The sequence below is a fragment of the Schistocerca nitens genome, chromosome 1 (genome assembly GCF_023898315.1).
Source record: "Schistocerca nitens isolate TAMUIC-IGC-003100 chromosome 1, iqSchNite1.1, whole genome shotgun sequence".
NCBI classification, from domain to species: domain Eukaryota; kingdom Metazoa; phylum Arthropoda; class Insecta; order Orthoptera; family Acrididae; genus Schistocerca; species Schistocerca nitens.
In genome coordinates, this window is record NC_064614.1 from 559,511,183 (window position 1) to 559,527,129 (window position 15,947).

Consider the following 15,947-nt stretch of genomic DNA (forward strand, 5'->3'; position numbering starts at 1 on the left):
ACTAGTGCCGACATTGTGCATGCTCTGTTGCCTGTGTCTATGTGCCTGTGGTTCTGTCAGTGTGATCATGTGATGTATCTGACCCCAGGAATGTGTCAATAAAGTTTCCCCTTCCTGGGACAATGAATTCATGGTGTTCTTTTTTCAATTTCCAGGAGTGTATATTACCAACGTAACGTTACTTCCTTAGTTACACATAAAGAAATTGCACACAGAAAACAAAATATAAATCCTTCACAAATAAACTTCTTAAACTGGCGTATCGGAAATCAATTGATATGAGCACAGACAGTACAGAAATATTTCTTAATTTTACTTCCCATAGTAGCGCAACCTTTACACTTCATACACTGGATCAAGTGTTCTTTCCATCTTCCTTACATAGTTGACATAAGCAGTCCACTCCGTCCTCTATTTTTTTGTTCTTTTTAATGTTTTCATCTATGTGTCTCTTTTGTTACAGGATCGTGCACAGGAACGCGAGACATGAGACAAAGTGTTCAAGTAAGACTTTATTTTCTAGGCATTAATTTTGGACCGAGCGAGGTGGCGCAGTGGTTAGACACTGGACTCGCATTCGGGAGGACGACGGTTCAATCCCGCGTCCGGCCATCCTGATTTAGGTTTTCCGTGATTTCCCTAAATCACTCCAGGCAAATGCCGGGATGGTTCCTCTGAAAGGGCGCGGCCGACTTCCTTCCCCATTCTTCCCTAATCCGATGAGACCGATGACCACGCTGTCTGGTCTCCTTCCGCAAAACCAACCAACCAACCATTAATTTTGGTGAGTTTTGCAGTATTGTTTTCGGGTTCACATTGGTGAGACATTGCAGAAGGTACAGACTGTTCTTTGAGTGATGTTACAACGTTAAGCAGTCTTCCAGATTTTCGAGTTCCACCAACCGATTCTTGGTCTGACTGATCAACAATATGTACAGTAGCAGCTACAAACTCGTCTTCTTTGATGACATTTCTGCCATATGGCCTCAAGCCTGTTGCCTTAAAACCATTTAGCGCTTATCCATACAAACTGATTTGTGATATGCATTATCCAGCAGTTCTGCAATGTACGCTTGTTGTAAGATGCTGCCTGGATTTGAACGTACAGACGAAGATGCCGCTTCATAGTAACTATTTTTCAGTGGTTTAATGAGTGATGTGTCCAATGGCTGTAAATGAGGAGCCGTATGAGCCGGAAATGATAGTATAATTATACCATAATCATGAGCCTCTAAAACTTTGGTGTGCGTGCTATGTCCATCCAATATAAGAAAAATTTGTTTCTGGTCGGTTTTTCCACTTTTGTATATTTTATGAAATGCTCTAGCCATAGGACAAATAGTTCTGATGTTACCCATCCATTTGTCGAGCATCCAAATGCTGTGTTTGGTGGAGATCTCCTTTTTAAAACATCATTCATTCTGCTGCGCTTATATATTAATATAGGAGGTATGATTTCCCCTGTTGCATTCACTACACATACACATGTCCTTGTAAGACCCCTTCCTCCACTTGTGATTGCGCTCACTTGGTGTTTGCCTTCCTGGGAAATTACTTGAGACGCTTTGTGAACTGTGAATAGTGCGGTTTCATCTGCGTCATAAAACTGGTCAGCAGCAAACTTATGTTTGTCTAGTATTTCCTGATATTTAAAAAAAAAACATGAACACGCTCTTTATTAAACCCCTTTGCTCGTGCCATCGCTATTGCTTCGGGAACTCGCAAGGACGCAGGGGGATAATCTTTCATAAACCGTAATATCATTTTTGTCCGCTATCTTTTTTTCTTTATTGAAGCAATGCGGTAGATGAGATTTCTCTGAAAGATGGTAGGCAAGTTTCATTAATTTACTAACAGTTACTTCGAAGAAACCAGACAGCAAATTACTAATATTTTGTGCTAATTCATCTTACATCTCTGCAGTTATATCATTCGGTCTTCCAAATTTTGATGCTTTATTTAAACTCTTCAAACGAAGACCCAGTGTGGGCTTTGGTATTCTTCTACGTGCTTCATTAAATCCAATTTCACCATTCTGATGTTTCAGTAAAGCTTTTCCATGTACTCGTTCGAGCCAGGTTAGCAGAAATTCATGGAAGAGCTAGGCCCTAAGTTGTGACATCAATCATTATTTGCCAAGTGACTCACTTTTATTAAACAATTTTTTTAAAAGAAACAATAATAAAACACAATGATAGCAAAATGATATCAGACTAACACAATGGTTTTAGATTACAGACCTAAATATTACACGGTACTTTAAGAGAGATAAAAAATTTAAAGCAAGGTTTTTAAAAGGTCAAACGTAATCATCGGCACGTAACAACAGACGTTTGCTCCAATCGCTACCGTCTTCCTCGTTCCTGGTGACTGTCCGTTCCGCGCCAAACATCGCAAACCGGAAGACGCAGCTCAAGATTGCTACCCGGCGACCAGAGGGAAAACGAACCACAGAAAATGGTTCAAATGGCTCTGAGCACTATGCGACTTAACTTCTGAGGTCATCAGTCGCCTAGAACTTAGAACTAATTAAACCTAACTAACCTAAGGACATCACACACATCCATGCCCGAGGCAGGATTCGAACCTGCGTCCGGAGCGGTCGCTCGGCTCCAGACTGTAGCGCCTAGAACCGCACGGCCACTCCGGCCGGCCACGAACCACAGATACAATCTACAGACAGCAATCGATACGAGCCAACACGGCTCATTCTTTTGCTTTCACTTACTGTGCCCTCTCTTCGTCAAAATGATCAGCTGAAACAAAAATTTGTAGTCGGTATGTAATTTCCATCAACGCCTCAGTCGTACCGCTACGATTAACGAATTCTCCACAGGTACGAATTGGGTAGCGAGACCTCTACCGTTTCAAACCAGAACTACAGGCATAACTTTAAAGTTTTCTGCCGTTTGATAATGCTAAAATAGACACGACACAAAATAATTAGTTTATCATCATATTCTTCTCTGAAATTGCTTACAAAAGAGTCAAACAAACCCGCTTGTTAATTATTTTTCCGTCACGACAGAAGTAGTCTGCTCACTTGTTTTTGCTTGCTCGCCCGGCTATTTAGTTCAGTTTTACACCGCTTGATGTAACATTTAATAAACCATGGTGGTTATTGGGATGTTTAAGGGGGACCAAACAGCTAAGGTCATCAGTCCCCCAATAAACCATGGGATCAGATATTATTGGAGTATCACTTACGCTGTGCTACGACTAAAGGAATTTACCAAACTTCAAGGAATCAGTTCTTGTGCCTCCAGTCTTACAAAACACAAAGACGATGAACAAGAAGTATCACTACTTACAAGTTGGGTGGCTGCACCAGGAACGCAATATACACGTACCGCAGCACTTGTTTACGTAACCAGTCAGCTACAACACAGAGCGCCGCACCGCACGTCCACACACGCTGAGCACCGGGCACTGACTGCTTCCTACTCAGAGAGCGACGACGGCAGGTACGGTAGTGCATGGTGATACACGTTCCTCTGTACATTCCAATGTGCTGCACGATGTGACAGTGCTCCCAGCCCCACCTTTTCATACATGTGTTTTCAGAATGCACCCGATCTCATTTTGCTACATAAACTTCTGTCATGAATCTGGATGGGGAATCGCATGCCGACCTCCAAGTGCGGCATTTTCTCTTCACTCTCTATATGTACGTTTATAATGCTCAACTGAAGAAGTGGCGGTTATTCGATCTGTTCGAGGAAATCTGTAAAACGGTAAAGATCAAGATGCGAGACTTCGTCCAACATAATCCAATCACGTGAGTGAGAATGCGACTGGTCATAGCAGTTCTCCAGTTCCAACAGTGCTTCACAGAACGCACGTCAAGCATATTATAATGACCACCGATATTGACTATTTTACTATCCCCTTAATTAAAAAATTAGACCGTGAATGTATCAGACTATCCATAGCCGTGTTACAACGAATATACTCCAAGCAAATACAGTTGGTAGAATCATACTGTTTCTTCTGCTTGCAGGATTTTAAAACTGGGACTTTAAAAGAGAAGAAAAAACATTGACGATATTGGATGTTCTACAGCGGTACTGCTAGCCGTACATCTTACAGAACTGTATATATATATGTGTGTGTGTGTGTGTGTGTGTGTGTGTGTGTGTGTGTGTGTGTGTTCCTGTTCCATATCTCCTCCTAAACCACCAGGCCGATTTTAGCCAAATTTGGTACATATATTTCTTTCTTTCTTTCACTGGTGCCATGTCCCACGCTGACGCAGGGTCGGCATTGTTAGGGACGGATTTGGCAAGGTTAGTGGAAAGGGGTGGCCAGATGCCTATCCTGCCGCCATCCCCTACCCCCCGGGACGGAAGGAGTGTACCCCTACTGTCTGCGTCGAGTGTAATTAATGGAATAGTGCGAGCGTGTTCAGATGTCTGCGAGTCGTGTAAATGAGGCGGAACGTGGAGACCAGCCCAGTATTCACCTATTGGGATGTGGAAAACCGCCTAAAAACCACATCCAGGCTGGCCGGAACACCGCCCTCGTCGTTAATCCGACGGGCGGATTCGATCCGGGGCCGGCGCGCCTACCCGAGTCCAGAAAGCAGCGCGTTAGCGCTCTCGGCTATCCTGGCGGGTGAAATTTGGTACATATATCCCAAAGCACAAATGGCAACAATCGCTGTGGGGTTACGAAACACCCAACTTTCATACTTCAGGAGCTAAGACATCGTAAACAAAGAGATGCGTGAAAACTGCTTCAGCATCCATGACGTTTCAACTTATTACTTCTGTGTTACTACCTGTGCTCGTAATAAATTTTCCAGACATTATGCACATACGCCGCTAAATACACCTACAAAATTATATCCTGGTACCACACATAGTTCAGGAGTTGTGACGTCATAAGCACTGAGAAGCTTGGAAAAATACCTTATTATGCATGAAGTTTTAAAACATATTTTCTTTATTACTAAGGCACTCCTACAGCCGAGTCAACTTGGCAGCACTTTTGAGTGCTTTCAACCGTGAAGCACAAATGGCCGTAGGTGAAAACAGTCTCCCTCTGTAGAGCTATGAAGAGGCGTTGCCATAGAGACGTTTGCAAAATCGCGTTGTAGACTCGCGAAGCAGCTGTGCCCACAATACAGAAATTCTGCGGGGTAAGACACCACAAACACGGATCACGTTTTGTTTTTGTTTGTAATAGAAAATTGGCAAATTGAATACCCTGTCAATACTGGGTTTGTCAGCTAGTGATGTAACATACTGTAGCACTGAATCACAAAATAATATGGCGTCGTGATACTAGTCTAACACTAATTACTCCCCCCCCTCCCGCCGGCCGCTGTGGCCGTGCGGTTCTAGGCGCTTCAGTCCGGAACCGCGCGACTGCGGTCACAGGTTCGAATCCTGCCTCGGACATGGATGTGTGTGATGTCCTTAGGTTAGTTAGGTTTAAGCAGTTCTAAATTATAGGGGACTGATGACCTCTCATAGTGCTCAGAGCTATTTGAAGCATTTTGAACTCCCCCCCCCCCCCCACCTCCCCCTTGGCGCTCGCCAATCTTTGGCGGGTTCGTGCTTGGCTACCCTGGGGCCTCAGCCTTTGCAGCACCTTTTCCCTTCCGTCCTGCATGTCTATCCTCTTGCTGTTCTTTTTCCCCTCCCTTGGGGAACATGTCCGTACGGCATTGTCTGTCGCTGACATAAGAACAGTCTCACCAGTGTTTTTCGTTCACTTTTCCTTTCTTTGTTTCCCTTTTCCTCTCGTTCTTCCGCTTCGGCGTTTGAAGTTCCTCTTCTCCTTCTTCCTCCCTGTGCGCTCCTGAAGGCCGGCTCACGTGTCTGACGCGTAACAGGTGACTGAGTAACAGGTAATTCCCAGCCCCGGGTCGACAGGTAGGGTTCGCACGTAGCCCCTGGTACAGGCCAGGAACAGGGACGGGTGATTGCCTGGGCTGCAACCTTCCCAAATTGTTGATTTGTCCCTCTAACAGATGTTCAGAAGGTATGACCTGAAGTGTGAACAATCACCTAAGGTGGGTGCACCCCCTTGTGAAAGGGGCCCCCTGTTGAAAGGAGCACACCCTCGGAAACGCTGGCAATCATGGGGGATTTTCTCGCAATGAGCCATCATCTTCACAATCAACGTCTACGAAACGTAAACGTAATGAGGCTAACGATTCAAAGACTGCACCACAGTTCCTTGTGGTCTCACGCACTGAAGACGGTCAGTCCTTCGCCACGGTAAATCCGTTTATTATTCAGAAAGGTGATGATGCAATTGCCGGCCTTGTGAAATCCTGCTCTCTTTTCCAGAATGGCACTTTGCTTTTGTAGACTTCTTCTGATTCTCAAGCACAACAACTGCTTGCCACCTCGCTTCTCCATAGCTACCCTGTTCGTGTCGAGGCCCACAGAACTCTGAATTCTTCCCGTGGTGTTATTTACACTAGGCTGCTCGACGGTCTGCCTGAGGCCAAAATCCAATCTTACCTCTCTGATCAGGGAGTCTTTGCCGTCCATCGGGTGATTCTTCCTTAGTGCCAACCTGCACTCTTTTTTCTCACCTTTGATAGTGTAGTGCTTCCATCCAAGATCAAAGCAGGCTATGAAATTATCACAGTACAACCATACATTCTGAACCCAATGCGCTGCTACCAGTGTCATCGTTTCAGCCACACTAGAACGCCTTGTAGACATCCAGCCAAATGTGTAACCTGTGGCAAGGATGTGCGCGGGGGCGATTGTCCACCTACTTCTCCCCGCTGTATCAACTGCAATGGCGGCCATGCCGCCTCCTCTCGGGATTGTTCCGTGTATCTTGATGAGTGGGCTGTCCAAGAGATCCGGGTAATGGAAAAACCCTGCGTTCTCCCGTCTGACACCTATAGTTCTGTTCATGTTACCCCTCGCCCAAGTGGCCACGCATATATTCGACCTCAAATTTAGCTTTGAGATTGTGAAATCGCCCAGTGTCAAGGTGGCCACGCCATCCGCCCGCCCAGCTGTGCAACAAACCATCAAACTCTCGCCTCAAGGGGTGAAGCCACTGCTACACAACTGGTAAGCCGGAAAGGACAGAAGGAATATTTCTGGGAAGACTTCCGCCGTCCCTCCAGCCAAACTACACCCGAGTCTTCCGCTGATAACCGGAAAGGCTCGAAGAAGTTCACCAAAGGCAAGCGGTCTTCTCCTTCACCAACTCGAAGATCCTCTTCAACGGTTTTGCCACGTGATATCTTAGCCCGCCCGGCCTCAGTGTCGCTGGTGCGCACTATCAACCGTTTTTCTGCGTTGGAATCCACAGACCTACAGCACAAGCAAGTCGATGCTTCTGTGGACCCCATGGAGCGCGATACTTCTGCTTCTGTGACCTGTACCTGTGCCTCTTCGCAGGCTGTTACACGGTATCTACCGAGGTGACACCCTATCATCTCTTCCTCATCATGACTCTCCTTCAACGGAACATTCGCAGGCTTTGGTCCCACAAAGAGGATTTACGGTACTTTTAGCATTACAGTGTGCCCTTGTACTCTGCCCTTAGGAAACGAAATTGCGTTCCTATGACCGCTTTGAGCTTTCATATTTCTTCTCGGTTCGTTATGACCTTCCCCCGTGGTCGGCATTCCATCTTATGGGGGCATCATGCTGCTCATATGGGATGACGTTCATAGTCAATCCATCTCCCTGACTACCCATCTTCAAGATGTTGCAGTTCGCCTTTTCCTTCCCCACTTGACTTTTTCCCTCTGTACCATTTATGTCCCTCCGTCATTCGATGTCACCAGGGCAGACTTCCTTCAGCTTATTGGGTAGCTATCGTCTCCATTTCTGCTACTCGGTGACTTTAATGTGCATCATCCCCTTTGGGGTTCTCTCAGAACCTGTCGGAGAGATGCCCTCTTGGCTGATCTTCTTAATCAACCCAACCTCTTCTGCCTTAACACTGGAGCACCCACATTCGACTCCTCGTTCACCTATTCCCATTTGGATCTATCCTTCTGTACTGCCCACCTTGTCCGCCGTCTTGAGTGGTTCGTTCTTTCTGACCCCTAGCCGAGCGCCCATTTCCCCTGTGCTATCCGTTTGCTGACTCCTACCCCATCTGTGTGCAGGCCCAAGTGGCTGCTTACTAAGCCTGACTGGCGGCTTTACTCCTCCCTGGCGACCTTTGAAGAACAGGTCTTCCCCAGTTGTGATGTCCTGGTGAAATATCTCACAAACTTCATCCTTACTGCAGCAGAACGTTCCATTCCTCGCACTTCCTCTTTACCACGCCAGGTCCCAGTCCCTTGGCGGACTGAGGCAATTTCCTCACAGAGACATGCTCTCCGCGTTTTTAACCTTCATCCTATGATGGTAAACTGCATTCATTATAAACAGATGCGTGCAAAGTGTCGTCGTGTTCTCCAGGATAGCAAAAGTACTAGCTGGATTTCATTCACTAGTTCTTTTAACAGTTACACACCTTCCTCTGTCGTGTGGGTCAACTTCCAATGGCTCTCTGGGACCAAGATCCATTCCCCAGTTTCTGGCCTGACAGTAGCAGACGATTTTGTGGTGGACACTACTGCTATCTCCAACATCTTGGGCCGCCATTTTGCGGAAATTTCGAGCTCTTCCCACTATCACTCTGCCATCCTCCATCGGAAACGAGCGGAGAAGGCTCGGGCGATACCCTTATCTTCTCAGAATCGTAAGTGCTACAATGCCACCTTTACTATGAGGTAGCTAGACCATGCTCTCAGTTCATCCCGATCCTCCACCCCAGGTCCAGACGCTGTCCATCTCCAGATGTTGCAGCACTTTTCTCTTGCAGGCGAGCACTTTCTGCTTAACACATACGTACAACCGCATCTGGGCAGAGGACACATTTCCCAGACGTTGGCGTGAAGCCACCGTAATACCCATACCTAAGCCCGGTGAGGACAAAAACCTTCCTTCCGACTACTGCCCCATCTCTCTCACCAGCTGCGCTTGCAAGGTGATGGAACATATAATTCATGCCTGTCTGGTGTGGTGGACCGAGTCTCGCAATTTACTATCGACTGCCCAGTGTGGATTTCGAGCGCAGTGTTGTGCACTTGACCATTTCGTTACTTTGTCCACCCATGTCATACATGGTTTTCTGCGGAAATCCCAGACTGTGGCCGTGTTTTTCGATTTGGTGAAGGCCTACGACACCTACTGGAAAACTGGTATCCTCCGTACTCTTTATACATGGGGCTCGCGTGGCCACCTGCCTTGTTTCCTTCGGAATTTTTAAAAGGAGCTCTGAGGTTGTGAAACCGCCCAGTGTTTTCAAGGTGCATGTGGGTTCTGCCTTGTCGGATACCTTTAACCAGGAAAACGGTGTGCCTCAGGTTTCCATACTGAGCGTCGTCATCTTTGCTATCGCCATTAACCCTATAATGGACTGTCTCCATCCGAGCGTCTTCAGCTCCCTTTTGTTGACGATTTTGCCATCTATTTCAGTCCTCCACGGACCTGTCTCACTGAGCGGCGTCTTCAGCGATGTCTTGATCGTCTTCACTGCTGGAGCATCGACAATGGCTTTCTTTTTTCCACTCACAAAACCGTCTGTATGAAATTTTGGCGGCGCGGCGAAAATGGTTTCTCATCTTTACATCTTGGGCCTGTTTCCCTTCCGTTCGTTGAAATTACGAAATTCCTGGCGCTCATGCTAGATAGGAAACTTTGGTCCGCCCGTGTGTCTTACCTGGCAGCTCGCTGTATGCTGTCTCTCAATATCCCACGTGTCCTCAATGGTACTTCTTGGGTTGCCGATCGAATCACCCTTCTCCGTTTGTACCGGACCCTTGTCCATTCGGAACTCGACTCTGGGATCTTTGTTTTTGCGCCTGCACGTCCATCCCTCTTACGCCATCTCAACACTATCCACCATCGTGGCAACCGTTTGGCCACAGGCTCCTTTTATACTAGCCCGGTTCAGAGTCTGTGTGCTGAAGCTGCTGACCTACCACTGTCCTACCGCCGTGACTTTCTCCTCAGCAGATATGCATGCCGTTTCTCTGCCACGCGTGGCCACCCATCCTATGCCTCCAAAAATGGTTCAAATGGCTCTGAGCACTATGGGACACAACATCTTAGGTCATAAGTCCCCTAGAACTTAGAACTACTTAAACCTAACTAACCTAAGGACATCACACACACCCATGCCCGAGGCAGGATTCGAACCTGCGACCGTAGCAGTCCCGCGGTTCCGGACTGCAGCGCCAGAACCGCTAGACCACCGCGGCCGGCTCCTATACCTCCTTTTTTGATGATTCCTTTGATCGCCAGTATGGGGTGCGTCCCTTTTCTCTGTCAGCTCCTGGAGTCCATTTTCGACGCTTGCTTCGGCAGCTGAACTTCACACTACCTGCAACTTTCCCGGTGGGTGTGAACCCTTCATCACGTTTTCTTCGTGAAGTGGCCCGCGTTAACCTTGGCCTTCATTCGCTTCCTAAGAACACTACTCCAGCCTCGCTCTATCGCCTTCAGTTTCACGACCTTCGCATGGAATTTCGCGATAGTACCTTTGTGTTCACTGATGGCTCTCGGACTGACGGTGGTGTCAGGTGTGCCTTCGACATTGGCACCAACGTCTTTAGATATCAGCTTCCGACACACTGCTCAGTATTTACAGCAGAGCTCTTCACCTTGTATCAGGCCACGGACTACGTCCGGTGACACCGACTTTTCAGTTGTGCCCTCTGCTCAGACTCTCTCAGCGCCCTTCAACGTCTGTGTGCGCTGCGCACCGCCCATCCCTTAGGGCAACGAGTCCAGAAAAACTGCCACTTGCTCACTCTTGGTATAGCCACTGTACAGTTTGCCATCTATTGCAGTTTTCCACGGACCTGTCTCACTGAGCGCGTCTTCAGCGATGTCTCGATCGTCTTCACTGCACAGGAAACGAGGCTGCTGACGCTGCTTCCAAGGCTGCAGTCCTCGCACATCAGCCCACTAGTTCCTATATTCCTTCCAGTGATCCCTGTGTTGCCGTCTGTCAGGAGGTGATGTCCCCTTTGGCATCGCCATTTGTCCTCTCTTCATGGTAATAAGCTCAGGGTTATTAAGCCTCTCCCAGAGGCTTGGACGACCTCCTCTCGGCCTTCCCGCCGTAAGGAGGTCATTGTGACTAGGTTGCATACTGGCCTCTGCCTTTTTAGCCATCGTCATTTGATAAGTGGCGCTCCCCCACCACTTTGCACACATTGCTCCCAGGTTTTAACTGTCCGCCACTTCCTGATGGAATGTCCGTTTTTTCACCGTTTACGCTCCCGCTTGGTTTTGCCGTCTGAGTTATCGGCCGTTTCAGCAAATGACCCGCGGGTTGTCACCGCGTTTTACTTTTTATCGGTCAAAGCAATATGGCGAAGGTCATTTAATTTTTAGTTTTGGATCTCCGTTTCTGTATGGTGTCTTTAGTAGCCCTTTCTCCACGTCCCTCTTTTTAGCTGTCTTTTCGTATGTGAACCGGGTTTGACGTTTAATCGATTTCTAACGCCTTCCTTTTTTCGTGTTCTATAGCTTGTACCTGGGTGCGTATGACCCCAGTTGTTTTTGCGCCCTAAAACAAAACAAACAAACCAAGTACTCAATCATTCATTCATACACACTACAGCAGTAATCACGCTCTAAGCAACATTGATACTAATACAACGAAATCTATAATTTTTACTGCAGCGGCTAAGAGATTTTCCTGAAGCGACCTTACACGATTTCATAGGACTTTAAGTGCCCAACTCACTCACTACTGCTTGATGATGACATATTGTATAATAGTGCTTTATCACGATAGGTTGTGGAATAGAATAAAGCAGTTTCATTACTCTATCTTTCAATGAATTTGTGGCGAAAGACGTAAGGAATGAGTCACTGAGAAACTGCACTAATACAAGTTTGAAAACTTATCTGCATTGTTGCATTGTAGACGTGGACGTCGCGTATTTTCAGGCATTTCTGTTGCCAATTTACGTTTCGTACCATCGCATTTGAAGCACACACACACCGGCAAGCCACACTGCCCACCAGCCACTGACTATTATTACTCGATACTGTTACGAGAAATGAAGTCTTTCCCTGACCAATGCAATTCTCTTACAGAGGTAATTTTTGTGTCCTCGTCGACACTGTAGAATCTTGTACTGGGTGGCCCAAAAAGGATGGTCGGATTTGAACTGCGTAGTACCATTGAAAGGTGAGGAGGGGGGACCACTGCCGGCCGTCTGCAAGTCGGCCATTACACCCAGTTTGCCACGAGATGGCGCAGTGGACGGTCGAGCATCGTGTTTTTGCTGTGGAACAGTTTTTCAGAAATGATGAATCGTTTATTACTGTGCAACGATTGTTTCGACAACGTTTTGGTGTAGCGCGTGATGGACCCATTCCAGATCGCAGATCCATATCACGTTGGGTGACTGCATTCCGGACAACAGGGTCTGTCAAAAGTGGTAAATCTACAGGGCGTACACGTACGGCAGTTACTCCACAGAACATTGATGATGTTAGAGCGTCAGTGCTGCAAAGCCCGCGTCGTTCCACTAGGCGTCGTGCTCAAACTTTAGGCCTCAGCCGTAGTTCGTTGCAGCGTATTTTAAGCCGTGAGTTACAGTTTCACCCATACAAAATTATGATCACGCAAAAGCTGTATGATCGTGATTTTGAGCAGCGAAGACGATTTTGTGAATCAATGCTTGACATTTTGTACTCTAATAATGATGTTGTGCTTCTTATGTCAGATGAAGCCCATTTCCATTTAGACGGCTATGTCAATAAACAAAACTGCAGGTATTGGGCAGCAGATAATCCCAGAGAATTGCACCAAAAGCCTCTTCATAGTGCTAAGGTAACAGTCTGGTGTGGAATTTCAAGATTGGGGATTGTTGGTCCTTATTTTTTTGAGGAGAACAACGCTACAGTCACAGTGAACTCGAAACGTTACGTTAACATGCTACGTAGCTTTTTGGTGCCGAAACTGCGAGAGTTACATGTAAATCGAGATCGAATTTGGTTTCAACAGGACGGGGCCACGGCCCACACAGCCAATGACTCCATGTGTGTTTTAAGGCGGATGTTCCCCCACCACATCATCTCGCGTTTTGGAGATGTCCACTGGCCCGCGAGATCACCTGACCTCTCAGCCTGTGATTTTTTTCTTTGGGGATACCTAAAGTCAAAAGTCTATGTACAGAAGCCCCGAAACTTAATTGATCTGAAGGAGGCAATCAGTGCGGAAATTATGGCAATTCAAGAAGAAACAGTAGTGAAAGTGATGGAAAATTTCGAGGAAAGACTTGTGGAATGCATCACCAAGGAAGGACACCATCTTCCTGAAGTCATTTTCCGTACATGATTTTTTGTGGTTAGTTCTTGTAATTGGGTGCCTGGGAGCATTTAGTTACGTAATTGAATAAAATTAATTTGTAAAACTGATGGAGTTATAGTTATTTAAAATGTGACCATCCTTTTTGGGCCACCCTGTACCAGGGGAAGCAAGGGAGAGGATGTTATTTGGTGGCAGGTATCTTTTCACAACAGAACTGCACACATATATTAATAGGACTCTTTATTCACACAACAGAAAGCTACTTATCTTTAGGCAAGTTGTTGTGGTTCAAGCTCTTCCGTAATAGTCCACTTTAGCCTCACTGCTGGAGAAATAAAAGTCCTGCTGCTATAAACGCTATGCTCTCGTAGCCGGTGACGTGAACTGACAGACGTCAACTAGTAAGTGAGCTAGTAACTGAGCTCACTGCCACTGACTCTGCTGACTGAATGACTGATTGGCCCTCCGGTCCGCGGCGGCGATCAAAATACTTAGGGTCGAGAGGGCGTTGGCGGCGCGTTACTTACGAGTCTGTCTTTGGCAGCTCTCCTGATAGGCGCCCTGGCTCCAGCGCCTACTATCGAACTTCTCGCAACCTCCTTGCCGACCGGTGTGCTGGCGACAGCTTATATCAGCACAGTAATAAAAAATGTTTACATACACTTTCGTTTTTCTGACTACACCTTCTACTGTACATGAGTTATTTCAACTTCTGCGAGAATGTGTCACAAAAAATATTAGCATTTGCAGTTACAACTGCCAGCTAATGTGGCCGAGCGGTTCTGGGCGCTTCAGTCCAGAACCGCGCTGCTGCTACAGTCGCAAGTTCGAATCCTGCCTCGGGCATGGATGTGTGTGATGTCCTTTGGTTAGATAGGTTAAAGTAGTTCTAAGTCTATGGGACTGATGACCTCATATTTTAAGTCACATAGTGCTTAGAGCCATTTGAACCAATTTTTGCAGCTACAACTCTGGTCAGAATGAAAATGAAAACGTTTAAACAAACAGCTCCTTATGCCACATTTATAGAACACTGGCGCGTACATCAAAATAACATCAAAACGCATTATTAAATGAAATTGACAAACAATTGAATGACAATTATGTTGTGTCTTTCTTCTTAAAGTTTACATTAAACGTACCTTAATGCCTTGACTCTACTGTGTCATTACAATATTTCGCAAATTTCTAATCTGCACTCATCTCAGATCTTCGTACGATGCAAGGAGGTAGAGCGTGGGCGTCGATTCATTGCCCACTCGCCATTGACGCCACACTGATCGCTACGAAGAAGTGGGCTGGATGGTTGTTGGCAACGCTTTTTTAACTAACGATTTGTGCCCAAGACATTTTTTTATGGAGCGTGACAACGGCCCACAAATATAACAAAACAATTTATAATCGTCGTTATATAATAAAACACGAGTAACTGACGAATACACGGATGATTACACACAGTTTTTCACAAAATATGCTTGAAGAAGTGAGGCCGTGCCTAGCATGACTGCAGCACATGGTGTGTGCATTGTGTTTCGTCAATAGTTGCGCTGTGATTATTGTGGCAGCGCTGAGGACCCATCCTGCTCAGCAGGTGGCGCCAAAACTGTTGGAGTTTTCTCGCTGAGGTTATCAGCTGAAGGATGCCGAGGCTAGGGCCACCTGTGTCCAGGAGGTGGCCACCGGCGCGACGACGTGGTCTGACTGGAAGCAGGAGAACAAGAGAGTCACGTCGGTCAAAGGAAGAAGCTGGCGGCTTAGCGGGAGCAGGAGCGAGAAAAGGGCCGCCGCCGACTGTAAAGGGCAGTGCAGGTGGGAAGCGTGTCCTAGGGTCGCCCTACTTGGCGCCTCCAAGCTCTTGTTGTTGGAGTGCGCGGGCAGTGCCTGTGCCTGGCACTTTGTGCCCTGTGCGTGAGTCCCCAACTGAAACACCATTCATTTGGCTGAATGTGACATCTGGTAGAGCACGTGGTGCGTTACGTAACTTTTTTTTTTTTTTACTGCGGCATATTTGTAGCATAGTGCTGATTTACGTACCCAGACCGAAGCAAGGAATGAATATGTGAAGGCCGGGATTCGAACGTCGGTCTCCAGCTCACTGGACAGATGCTGCTCTGGCAAAATCGCTTTGCACAACAGACTACCATAACACGCGTCCCTGTTCAACCCAAATTCCCATTCACACCTCAGCCAACCTGGTATTCCCCTTAAACTCGAACAGCATTCCATTTTCATTTGTCGCTTCAGTCTGCATATACTTCACAGATGTTTGAGAACTGAAAAGGCCTCTGGAAACCACTTATGTTACTGAACGCATTACTTCCATTTGTTTACCTTCTTTTTTTAAGAAAAAAATATAGGGTATGGACGCAGGGAAAATTTCAGGCAAAGAAATCTTTTCAAAACTATTTAAAAAAAGTTCTTGGCCTGAAATTTTGTATGTATCCATACTTTACTCTTTTTATGTTATTGATCAAATGTTTCATAGTAGCGAAAACAAGACTCCCTAAAAATCACACAATTGATTTTTGTCCGAATTTAGATTGCCATACTAGGAGTGAAAAATGGGAAAATGTGCTATCAAATTGACCACCGTGAGGTCTAATTCTGTAAAGAAAGATTTAACGTGGAAT